Consider the following 14,034-nt stretch of genomic DNA (forward strand, 5'->3'; position numbering starts at 1 on the left):
ACTAATCGATTACAAGAGATTACAATGAAATCCGTTTAACATGTTCTCATTTCCACTATCAAATTTTATACATCATGATAATTATTCCCTTTGTTACAATAATAGGTATATCAGGAAGATTAAAATCTAATAGATCCAATAGAAATCCAACTTTATTTTTATAGCATATAACAAGATTCAATGGAATCACCACAAGGAGAAGTCTCCATGACAATGAACTCAAGAACACCAAGAAGGCTCTGAATCTAGTTTTGCTCCATTTCAAGGTACTATCTAAGCAATTTACAAATACATAAAGGCAAGCATGGAGAGCTCACCTCCCAACCAAGGCCTCGATGTGAGGCCACACCCTGAGCTAGGAGAACCAATAATAGATCGGGTGACATTTAGAAACAATCACAATGACACACTCAACATATAGTTCAAATCCAAGGCATGTACAATAGGTTTTGTAATGAACCTACGACTTGGGAGAAGGTGGATATTTCCAGGTAGGAGATTTCAATCACAAACACAAACCATATGCCTCTTCGAAGGCTACCAAATCATATAAATTTCCATTTCTTTCTCTCCTTATTTCTCCAAAACAAAATTAGTTTGTTGTTAGGCCCATAAATCTGATATAATTAAAATATAATCAAAACTTTATTGTATAGAGTTCAGTAAGAGTCATTACATAAATAAAGTAGTCATATAACAGTTCAACTTCTATTTAATAACTACCAAAACTGAAATGTATTTACCTAATTCTATAACCCTAAAGATTGATACGTTAACATCCCTTCCTTAATCGGAAAGGGTTATATGAAATTAGGAGTATTTTGAACTCCTCAGCCTATTTCTTTGATAGGTATCACTTTGAGACTTATTTTGTCCCTTTTGAATTAGCACACTTTGGGTGCATAATTACTAAAAAATAGCACACGTTCAGTGGAACAAACTTGTATTGTTCATGTTACAATTTCATAAAAGCACACATTGGATGCAATAGAATAACACACATTGGGTTTTACAACTTGTTTGTTTGTATTACAATTTGATAAGAGCACACATTGGGTGTTATGAATTATTCTGTCCATATCACATTTTGATAATAGCACACATTAGGTACAATAAAACAACACATTGGGTGTTGTTTATTTGTCCTTCATTTCAACTTGAACATGGAATGAATTTTTATAATCATTTCTCATTTGAACTTGCATCTGAAATTGCACTCACTTGAACTTGAATTTGATATATAAAAAATATCCTCACCTTGGCAGATGAGAGGAAATGATTTTAATAACATGAATTCATGTGATAAGCCATTGAATAAGATACCATATATTTATCTTCATTGCTTCAAATAGGTGGAATACATTAGTACGTACTAATATAGTCACCAACTTATCTTTGGTAGCTTCATTTGAACCCACAACTTCGATGCACTCCCTCTTCTATTTTTAAAATTTTTTTATTTAATGCGAGCATAATGAAACTTCTAAATCTTGCAATCAGGTACATCTTGAAAAAAAATCAAATTACTTTCATTGATTCATAGAAAATCTATTAGTCTCTTTACTCTTTTATCAATAACATCTTTTCATTTGATATCTTGTTTTCAATATTGATAAATAAAAATACCTCAATTTGGAATTGGTTTATAACAAGTCCAATACTATTCATTGATACTTTATAAAATAGAATTCTTGAATAGGTGGGCTGATAAAAGTACCTTCCAATATCATCCATTTTTGAATTGACGACATTCCATTAAATCCATCTTCCTTTGAACAATAATCATTCCTTGTGCATATCTTTTGAAATAATAATACATCTAATTGAATATGTTGGGTAGTGCAGGGCAACATATGATGTCAACAAAAATAGCACCGTCCAATGTAACACCTCTAGCAAGCCACATGATGTGTAATAATTGCAGCCATATCTCTATTTTCAAATAGAAATTGATAATAAATAGAGTTTGGTCTTGCTGCCCATCATAAAATAAATCTATTATGTATTGCTACTGTGATTTATTTTTATTTTTATTTTTTATAACTTAATTTTCTTCACACCTATGTGCATTCTCCTCTCTTTTGGAATAAGATATTTGATTCAATGTATACTATTCCACAAAGATGCATATCCATAAAAAAGGAACCGAGACTAAAAGTATTGAAACTAGAAAATATTTATATCTCATCGAATATGCATACCATATAATTGGATTTAAATTCAAGCACCAAACACCATTATAATTTCTGAAATAGGTGACAGTTAAAAAGGAGTATTTGCAGTAGATATTTCACAGCCTCTTCTTTTGTAAAAATAATAATAATTATGTAACTACTTTGACAATAATCATCAAGCCTCTCTGCAACAAAAGAATCAATGAAGCCGCTCCTAGAATAGACAATATGATTCAGAAATGACACCTTTCCTCTTGCACAAATCACAAACTTACATAGTAGAAGTTCATTATGGATTGCTGATAGTTTAAGCTCTCAATATCTCTCTGTCATCATGCATTTGTTGATAGATAGATTTCTTTGCAATGATCCATCCAAAAATGTTGTAGATGTTCATTCCTCCTTCCATAATAGGTCACCAGATACTATGAGTGAGATCATCCATTTTATTGATTAGGTTATTAATCACAAGAGAATATTAGTCATTTCTCATTCACAATGTATGACAAAGAACTACTCTAATACCACTGTTAAGCCCATAAATATGATATAATTGAAATATAATCAAAACTTTATTGTATAGAGTTCAGTGAGAGTCATTACATAAATAAAGTAGTCATAGAGAAATTCAATTGCTATTTAATAACTACCAAAACTAAAATGTATTTACCTAATTCTATAACCCTAAACATTGATATGTTAACATTTGTATTGACAAGTAAGGTCTCATAACACCTTACTTTCTCCCTCTCCTCATCATGAGAAGAGACTCTACACTGACTTAGAGTCCAACTAAAGCCCTTTTCCCATACATGACCACAAGTGCCCTATCCAAGGGTGAGTAATGCCAACAGATCCTTCACAATTTTCCCAACAAAATCAAAAGGAAAATATGAAAGGAAAACAAATAGAAAACCCACAAATACCCATCCCTCACATGTTACAACCCAAACACACAATATACACATGCAAGAGATTTACATAAGCAACCAATGAATAATGAATGAAGAACATGGCAATGAAGAATCCTACCTTCACAAGGGTTATGGAAATGGAGTTTTGGGATGAGCTAAATCCTTCTTCCTCTTCAATTCCAAGCTTGACTTCTCTAAATGCAAAGAATGGATGAACAACCTTCAACTCTCAAAATGACTTCTAAACCCATCAACCCAAAATGAAAATAAATCCAAACTTAACTTAAGCATTCTATGGTATTCCCACTTGTTCCTACCATAAAGACAACCTTTTAGGAGAAGTGTAAACTTGACTAACCTCGTGGAGATGGTCCATTTTCGCAACAAAGAGAAATTGAGATATTTTAGGGGTCATAAATGTTGCTAGGAAGTTGTAAAAGGGTGGAAAAGGTTCCTAACCCATACACATACCACTTGGGCACTTTAATATCATTAAATTTGGCCTCAAGGATTATTTTAGGACCTATACAAGTGGCTTGAAATATTTGATCTTCAAAAACCCTAAGGACGAAACCTTTCCATTTAACCTTGATTAATGGAACTAATTAGGGTTACTAACTAATTAGTTTTAGATTAACGGGTTACTTTGGTAACCCTAAATTTGACATGTCGACACACATATGCATATGATGAGTGTCAAGTGACACCATAAGATTCACTTCTACATAACATTTGACACATCACAAAATACAAAATGATACACATACATTTAGATTATGATACAAATTAAACACTAGGCAATGAGGTTTGAATCACTTTATCAGATTCAACCTTAGTCTTATAGTTTGCACATAGGGTTAGTTACCGATTCTCTAATTAAATTCCATGGTTAATTATTCTGCACACTCAATTCAAATATTAGTAGTTCGATAACATAACATTCATATATTTAAACCAAATTTGCATAATCACAATGATCAACATATTAAAATTTTTATTTAAATAACCTTTCTCGTTTCTACACACATATTTAATCATCACTAATCTCATAATTGAATCATCATAACATATTCATTAGTTCCAATTAAAATACTCAAAGAATCATCATAATACATATGTTTACCTAAGACATCATAAACATCATCAATAGGGCATATTGAAGTATCTAAATGCATATAACCTAATCATCAAGGCACCATAATTAACATCATCATCATAAGGTGAAATGCCTCATCTTATCATTAATACAAATCATTGTTTAAACAGTTGAACAATGTAGTAAGTCTCGAATCGCAGAGTATCAAAACATAAACGTATTAACTGAACTCAATTTCCATTAGCCACATAAACCTAATCATTATAGGTAAGATAGTCATAATTTATCATGATGTCCTCTACATGGTTTCTAGCAAGAACAACAACATTTCCCCATGCTCTTGCCTTATCGTACCCATATATCAATTCCAATCTCCTATAAAGGTTTTAACAGAGAAATTCATATTTAAATAAGTATGTACAAGGAGGGGTCTTACATCCTTCCCCACTAACCTTCGACTTCCTCATGGAAGTCACACAAACTGAGACATTCATCCATGCTAGACCTTGTCTAGGTGCTTATTCACAAAATTTAGTCAGATACAAAAAGAATGATTTATAATTCACATATACACTCTTAGATTATAACATATTTACCTAATTACCCTTACTAAAAGTGAAGTTCAACCCATAACTCTAACATGGTTATGCTTCCCAGGGTCAAACACTTCCTAAAACATATAGGTGACATATATATAACATTCTAAATTGGTATGAATATACTTATAGAGTCTCTCATAATTAATACCATAAGGTGTTCTAAATTCCACATACTCACTCATCGTGGTAACAATTGTACGAGACTCCCTCAAATGAGGTTTCTTAAAATGCAACGTGGTTATTTATCAAAGGTTAAACACTTTTACTTTAGGGTTTCCACTGCATATTGATTCCTTGGTAAGTCACTAAACAATCCATTGCTATACAAGTACATTTTGCATCTAAAAGTTCATTAGGTTAACTTGTAATCTTAACTAGTTTATATGGGGTGCAACCCATTACTCATATTAGTAAATGAATATTCACTAGTCCTACTATAGTAGTCAAATACCTTCACTAAGAGCCCCATACCCTAATGCTACACCTCCACTTAATTGTTAGGAATCCCTTTGGGAGGCCTATTATATGTCACATTGCCAACAAAATTCACAAGAAGGTGCCTCAAATTTTAAATTCAACATCAAGGATGAAATATCCAACGCAAAAGTATGAAACAAAAGAAATAAAGAGGGACCACAATAGTAAAATTTTAAATCAAGAAATAAATACATGTCCTAGAGGCAAAATTTAATCATCAATAATACATTTGGCTAAGCAGCCTCACATCAGACCGTTGGCAAGAAGAAAACTTTATATATATATATATATATATATATATATATATATATATATATATATATATATATATATATAGGCAAAAAGTGGCATGCCATTGAATTTATATATATTAATAAAAAGCTGGTTCAATGGCTCGTGAAGGGAAGAACACAACAAGAAATCCTTCAGTCATCACCAATTACAATCTAGAATGAAATATACATACTTGAATTTACAAAGACATACACTAAGTTTAGAGGACTTAGAATCCTTATACACATGCGTTAACTATTTACACTGCTCAAAATCTAAAAAATCTCGCAATATCAAAAAATCCCTGTTACCTTACAACTCGAAAAATTCGTACTTCAACCAAGACCCATACTTGTTACCAAAAAATCACAGGGTCAGGCCAAAAATTTGTTACTATTACCATTCTCAAAAGCAGTAGACTCCACACCCTATTTCCCACATAGGTCTTTAACCACATCAAAAATCTCGATATGTACAGACTACTTCCCATCTTAAAAGCACTAGCCGAAGCTGAACTCAAAAAACCATAGTACTCATCTTATACAAAATTGATTTACTGCACTACCAACCAATTCACATCTTTTTGACAAGCAAACAAAACACTTAAAATGACTCCCACTCCATCGGTGTCGGATCGTCTCCTATCGCCAACTCCAAGAGCCCCATTGGATTGTCGATTTGCATGATATTAACACACTGCATATCTGAAACCCCCGAAGACTCATTTTGTGTCATTACAACATTATTACTTCCCTCTATCTCATGGACATGCTTTAATAGCTCGTCAATTGCCCTCACTTTACCTTTCAAATTTTCAGTAGCCTGTGAGGTTATAAATTCTCTATAACACCAGATAATATGATCCACTTGGCCTAGACTTCCATCGCCCGAAGCTTTGGAAAACAACGACAGAAATTGTAAAAATTTTGCATTTCCTCTAACCTATTGATTTCCAATCACCCCCCTAAAAGGTGCCAAACCCACTGAAACGTCATAGTTTCGCAGAGCAACCTTGATCTCTTCCTTCCCAATAAAGCTACCCCAAACAACCTTATCTACAAGGCTCTCCACCATACCCAAATCCTGAAGGAGGTCAACAATATAGGTAAAGAAATATGAGATAATTTGTGACGGAGAAATGGCTCTCGACCAGGATGGGCAAAGAACATCTGACCTCAGAATATCCATAATACACCTTTGAAAAACTACACAATTCATTTTGAAAACTTCCTATAACTCTTGTTTCGACACGCGACCTAGCCATGGATTTTCTTGAGCTTTTCCCATAATGAAGACTCTAAAAACTCTACTCTCATTCTCCATAAGCTCCCTTACCCAGACAATCAGAATCCACCACCAGCTAACTACTCAAAGAAAATAATTACCAATGCAAGATGACATTTCTAAATACCTTCGTCGCACAAGTGATCCTTAATTTCAATCACTACAAGTTGCCTCCTCTCCCTGTCATAATCAATACCAACGCAAACAAAACGTTTCCCCTGCCGTGAAGAAATCTCATGCTACTAGCTAATCGCACATAATGTACTTCTGTGGCCTACTTGCATACCACCAAGAAATCCAAATCGACATCCAAATCTTTGAATCATGTCCAAAAACTCTCCTTTGTACTTATATTGAACTTAATAACCACTTATTTGCAAGTTGAAATAAGTACACACTAAATTTGTATAGTAGAATGATTTACTAACATAATGATAATCTTCACTACAAATTCCAATAAATCACTTATCCCACCTCTAGTATAATTCACATGTTTTCACATCAAACACACATCATCACCCGATAATTGGTAATACACCACAAATTAGATAAAGTTTTTATCCTGCTCTATTATCCTGAATAAATCCAATTACTTACAAAAATTATATTATTGGCATAATGCGGTTGTACTAGGGTCATTGAGGGAAAGGAGGAATCTTAGGTAAGATCCAAATACATTGTAGGGATCTTAAATTGAAATCAGATGGTGCTCTAAATACCATACTGCTCAAATTATGATTGATCCCACATACTAACTACATAGCTGTCTTAATTGACATCGTCCGACAGTTTAGGGTTTACTGCAGTAAGGTGGTTGTCCAAATCAAAACCCACACAATAATGCAAATGTGAGGATACTAAAAATGTGTTTCCTTCCATCATCTTGTTGTTAAATGGGTTTCCTTTCAAAGAATCTAAACATGTGGAGACATAAGTGATAGTAGAGTTGTACTCTAGGTTGCAGTTATAATTTCAAATATCTTATCCTCAATTCACTGTAATTACATATTAGGACATCTACCCACAATCTTTCTTAAATCAATTTCCCCATAATACAACAGTTGAATTTGTGTTATTCATCTCACCAAAATTGGTATGATCCTATATACTTATAGATCCTTGTGCTATAGTATTTCATTGGTTACACAGATTCTAATCATCATCAGAGAATGCACTGAATGCTACTATTCTTATCAATAACCCATATTTCACGTCTCCTAGTCATAAATGACTTATGAATTACAATTTGATAGGTATAAAACCATTATTAGGATGTTGTTAATGTTTACTTATCCAAATGTCAATGTTTATTTATCCACCCTTACACTATCCCCTCACCAATGGTATAGGTCATTATCACTTTTCTTATCATGCCTCATGGCTTATAATCCTCTTATTGAACTTAATTTTGAAACTTGAACCTTTATTTCAGATTAGGTTGGTAATCTCATCACGACTTTACTTTCTCTATATTGTAGGGTTATAATTAATTCAATAATTTCAACACTAGGGTCTAAGAGTATTCACTTGGTAGTTTATAATTCAGTATCACTAATGCTTATACCATAAACCTACTAACATAAATAGACTCGCATAATCCTATCTTAGAAGTTTATATTTTCTATCTTACCAGTTCAATACTATATGTTACATACTTCTAACCATTTAATTACGTTCTTACCACCATATCTAGATAGATTTATTCCACGATTAGAGTTCTATCCCTCATAGCAGACTGAGATACTCTTGTTCTTTGTGTGTTCCCAATCAACTCACTTGTTGAGTTTAGCTTCTTGGATTGTCACCATATCATTCGAGGTTCCCAAAGGTTACTTTCAGGTTTGAATTGAGCTCTTGCTTTTCCTTCCAAGGATTATCGAAACAATATATTTTAATTTGTAATAGGTCGGAGGTATCCTAATAGCTTGATAACATGGTATACTTTTCAAGTGTTACCTTTCTATTCACTCATCATTTATTTTATCTATACAATATTTTAATCTGAAGGAACAAAATTAAATTATGAATATCATAGGTTTCCTATACTTATGTTGTAATGTCTAAGTCAATACTAGTCTATTTTATCACTTCCATACTTGATACGAACTACAATACTTTCACATGTGACATGGTCAGGCATAATACGACTTCTACTAAAGGTGATGCTAAACACTTTCTCTCTGATTACTAGGTTATTTACTCATTTGCAGTTTTATGATTGAAAAATGTTTTAGGGTTCTTAGCTTAGTTTTCTCCCAAGGTGGTAGTGTTCAATATGATTTTCAAATACTTTACAAGATCATAAATCTACCTTAGTACAAATACAATATTCTTGCATTTTAATCATTTGTTTCAAGTCATTAAGACCAAGTTATCTAATATGGTTGACCATTTACAAACATTAATACTAGTTCCAAGTTTTACTTTGATTTTCTCATCAGTGTCACATTTTAGAAAGAATACATTTGCTTATTAAAATTCTTCAATGAGAAATCCCTACTTTGTATAGTAACATTTATACTTCTACTCTTAACATGGACCCATTGTTCGCCCAAGTGTTACAAACCTAGGCTTTGATACCAAAATGTCATGCCCCAAAAAATTGGGGCAAAAACACATGAACAATTTTTTTTTAAAATTAAATAACACCATGTTTAACACCTACTAATCTGAATAAGTTACAAAAGTTTAAATGGGATTAAAATTGAGTTTAGGTTATTTTTCAATAAGATGCAAAGTTGTCATTTCAACCATAATGCACGGGTTTAGAACATTGAAGTCAAGGCACTATAGGAACACCGAGTTAGGGTTGAATAAACCCTAAATGTTGATTAGGTCAACCTTTCTTGATTACTTAGCATTTCAAAATATTATGTTTATTAAATTTCATAAGATACATTAGGTTAATATTTCATCTTCTATTTGTTTCAATAAGTTAGTTCAATCTCCTAGGTGATCTAGTTTTTCATCTTCGACAAGTTTGTCAAATACCTTAATGCTAAACTCCCATTATTAAAATAAATTATTAAAATAATTAAACTAATTATTATTCATCATTTAATTATTTACAATATTCATTTCATTCCTAAACCATATTTCAAATCACTCTCAGGTTATCCACTTATGATTCTTTCATTAACCCTTCAATCTCATAACCTTAGCAATTCAAATTTATTGAATCCTTAAGTAAACATATTATACATTAAAACACAATATTTAAATACTTTTTGAATAATATAATATATTTTCATATGCTATTTCAATATTTAAAATAAAAAAATCTTAAAACATAAACACCTAACATAACTCTTACTCATAACACTATCTCGGTTTAACTCTGAATATTAACCCTGTAGACTAATGTCTCTAATCATCTTACCAACATAATTAGATCTACTATATTCAAAAATTTAATTTTCAATTTCCTAAAGTCCCATTCAAACATTTAGTTCTTAAAATTAAACCCCAACATTTAACCCCTAACTATCTACTAAGACATTCCTAAGTACCCTTCCTAGAACTACCTTTATGACTAATTCTATCTTTTCTCTTAAAATAAATTCAAAATTACCAATAAAATATTAATTTGAAAAAAAACATATAAAATATTCTAAATCATAAACTAAATCTCATTACTTTTTCCTACTCACATTCTAGTTCTACCTTATCCCTAACACACACCTATTCTCCCTCATACTCTATTACCTTTTTCTAACTCTCATCACCACTTGGCAAGTATTGACGAGGGCCAGGAGGGTGATGTCATCCCCTTGCACACTCTCCAACATGTAGAACACAATGAGGGAAGTCCTTGGCGATTTGTACATAGGTGTTTATGGGATGGGCAAAAGAGACTTTAAGAAAGGAGCTCAAAATTGCATGGAATATATGGTTTAAACCTTACACAATTCTTATCCTTCATATGCCCTTTTCAAAGGAGATGTCAAATCTGACATGATATGAGTGGGGACATGGTATGCCAACCTTAGGAAGCCCTAGGTCAAACAAATGTGGATGTGGGGTGTGGGATAAAGGTAAGAGTTTAATGCAATAAAGTTTAGTGGGTGAGGGAAAAGGTTGAGAGGGTAATTTAAATTGCATATTATATTTATATTTTTCTTTTGCTGAGTATATTAGTTTTAGGGACAATATTTAATATTAATGTAATGACTGTCATGCATTTTGAATTAATTCCTCCCATCATGCATTTCGCAGAATCCTATAGATGATCAGTTTGATAATTTTTTTGAAACTTTTTTTTTTGTGAGAACTTTTCAAGGTGATTTTGTGGGTAAAGTTTCAACATAGCTAAGTGACATTAGGGACTTTATTCATGTGTTTAGAGTATATTATTAGTGTGCTATCTTATGTCTTTTTTGATTTAACCATATTTTGATAATTCCATTTCATCAAATTGACAAATTTAAATGCAACCAAAGTAACCACACTATTTGGACATCAAATTTGATTTCAATTTCTTATGGAGACATATGCATAATCTAATTTTGAATTTTTTCATATAACATTGTAATTATAATACAATCAATCATTTTTCATTTAGAATGAATCCCAAATTTACAAGGAGTGAATTGTGAAATAACTACATTTCTGCATTCATCCTATATCAATCAATTACAAGAGATTTACAATGAAATTCGTTTAACATGTTCTAATTTCCACTATCAAATTATATATATCATGATCATTATTCCCCTTATTAGAATAACAAATATATGAGGAAGATTGAAATCTAATAGGTCTAATAGAAATCCAACTTTCTTTTTATACCATATAACAATATTCAATGGAATCACCACGAGGAGAAGTCTCAACGACAATGAACTCAAGAACACCAAGAAGACTCTGAATCAAAATTTTCTCCATTTCAAGGTACTATCCAAGCAATCTACAAATACATAAAGACAAGCATAGAGAGCTCACCTCCCAATCAAGGCCTTGATGTGAGGTCACACAACCCGAGCTAGGAGAACCAGTAATCGAATGGGTGACATTCAGAAACAATCACAATGACACACTCAAGATATAGTTATCGTCTAAGGTATGCACAATAGATTTTTTAATGAACTTATGACTTGGGAGAAGGTTTATTTTATGAGGTAGGAGATGTCAACCACAAACACAAATCATATGCCTTTTCTAAAGCTACCAAATCACATAAACTCTTATTTCTTTTTCTCATTATTTCCCCAAAACAAAATCAATATGTATTGACAAGTAAGGGTCCATAACACCTTACTTTCTCCCTCTCCTCAAAATGAGAAGAGACTCTGGACTGACCTAGAGTCCAACTAAATCCCTTCTCCTGTACATGACCACTTCTGCCCTATCTGAGGGTGAGTAATGCCAATACACCCTTCATAGCTTTTCTGACAAAATCAAAATGAAAATATGAAAGGAAAGAAAATAGAAAACCCATAAATACCCATCTCTCACATGTTACAACCCAAAGATGCAATACACACATGCAAAAGATTTACATAAGCAAGCAATGAACAATGAATGAAGAACATGGAAATGAAGAATCCTACCTTCACAAAGGTTGTGACAATGGAGTTTTGGGATAAACTAAATCCTTCTTCCTCTTCAATTCCAAGCTTTACTTCACTAAATGTAGAGAATGGGTGAACAACCTTCAACTCTCAAAATGACCACTAAATAATATCTAAACCCATCTACCCAAAATGACAATAACTCCAAACTTGACTTAAGCCTTCTATGGTCTTCCCACTTGTTCCTATCATCAAGAAAACCTTTTAGGAGAAGGTTAAACTTGACTAACCTCATGGAGATGGTCAATTTTCGAAACAAAGGGAAATTAAGATATCTTAGGGGTCATAAATATTGCTAGGAAGTTTTAGAAGGGTGGAAAATGTTCCTAACCCATACACATACCACTTGAGAACTTGAATATCATTAAATTTGGCCCTTAGGATCATTTTAGAACCTATACAAGTGGCTTAAAATATTTGATCTTCAAAAACCCGAAGGATAAAACATTTCAACTAAACCCTGATTAAGGGAACTAATTAAAGTTTTTAACTAATTAGTCTTAGATTAACGGATTACTCTGCTAACCTTAAATTTGACATGTCAGCACACATGCATATAACGAGTGTCAAGTGACACCATAAGATTTACTTTTACATAACATTTGACACGTCACAAAATACAGAATGATACACATACATTCAGATTACAATATAAATTAAACACTAAATAATGAGGTTCAAATCACTTTATTGGATTCAACCTTAGTCTTACAGTTTGCACATAGGGTCAATTACTGATTCTCCAATTAAATTTCATGGCTAATTATTTTGCACACTCAATTCGAATATCAAAACATTCATATATTTAAACCAAACTTACATAATCACATTGATCAACATATTAAAATTTTCATTTAAATAACCTTTCTCATTTCTACACACATATTTAATCATCATTAATCTCATAATTGAATCATCATAACATATTCAGTAGTTCAAATTAAAATACTAAAATAATCATTGTAATGTATACATTTACCTAAAACATCATAAACATCATCAATAGGGCATACTAATCTATCTGAATGCATATAATCTAATTATCAAGGTACCATAATTAACATCATCATCATAAGGTGAAACACCTCATCTCATCATTAGTACAAATCACTTTTTAAATAGTAGAACAATGTAGTAAGTCTCGAATCATGGAGTATCAAAACATAAACATATCAATTGAAATCAATTTCCATTAGGAAACCTAAACCATAAAACTTTAATTCACATTCATCATCATAATCATTATATGTAAGATAACCATAATTTATCATGATGTCCTCTACATGGTTTCTAGCAAGAACAACAACAATTTACCATGCTATTGCCTTGTCGTGCCCATATATCCATTCCAATCTCCTATAAAGGTTTTAACAGAGAAATTCATATTTAAATAAGTACATACGAGGAGGGGTCTTACAAATTAGCAGGCCTAATTTATCTATAAATTGAATAAATGCCTAAGCTCTTCTATATATTAAATATCTTAAAACTTTCTTAAACAATACACCACATTGACATATTTAAGATGAATCTACAAAACCACAATCTAGAAAAAATTAACTTATGAGATGAGACAATGTGAGAGGGATGAGAAATGTTGTTAGATTTATTTAATTCAATAAAATCCCAAAAGATATTGTCTACAAA

The sequence above is a fragment of the Cupressus sempervirens genome, chromosome 7, assembly GCF_028749045.1.
Source record: "Cupressus sempervirens isolate cs-2001-9-10 chromosome 7, ASM2874904v1, whole genome shotgun sequence".
Classification (NCBI taxonomy): domain Eukaryota; kingdom Viridiplantae; phylum Streptophyta; class Pinopsida; order Cupressales; family Cupressaceae; genus Cupressus; species Cupressus sempervirens.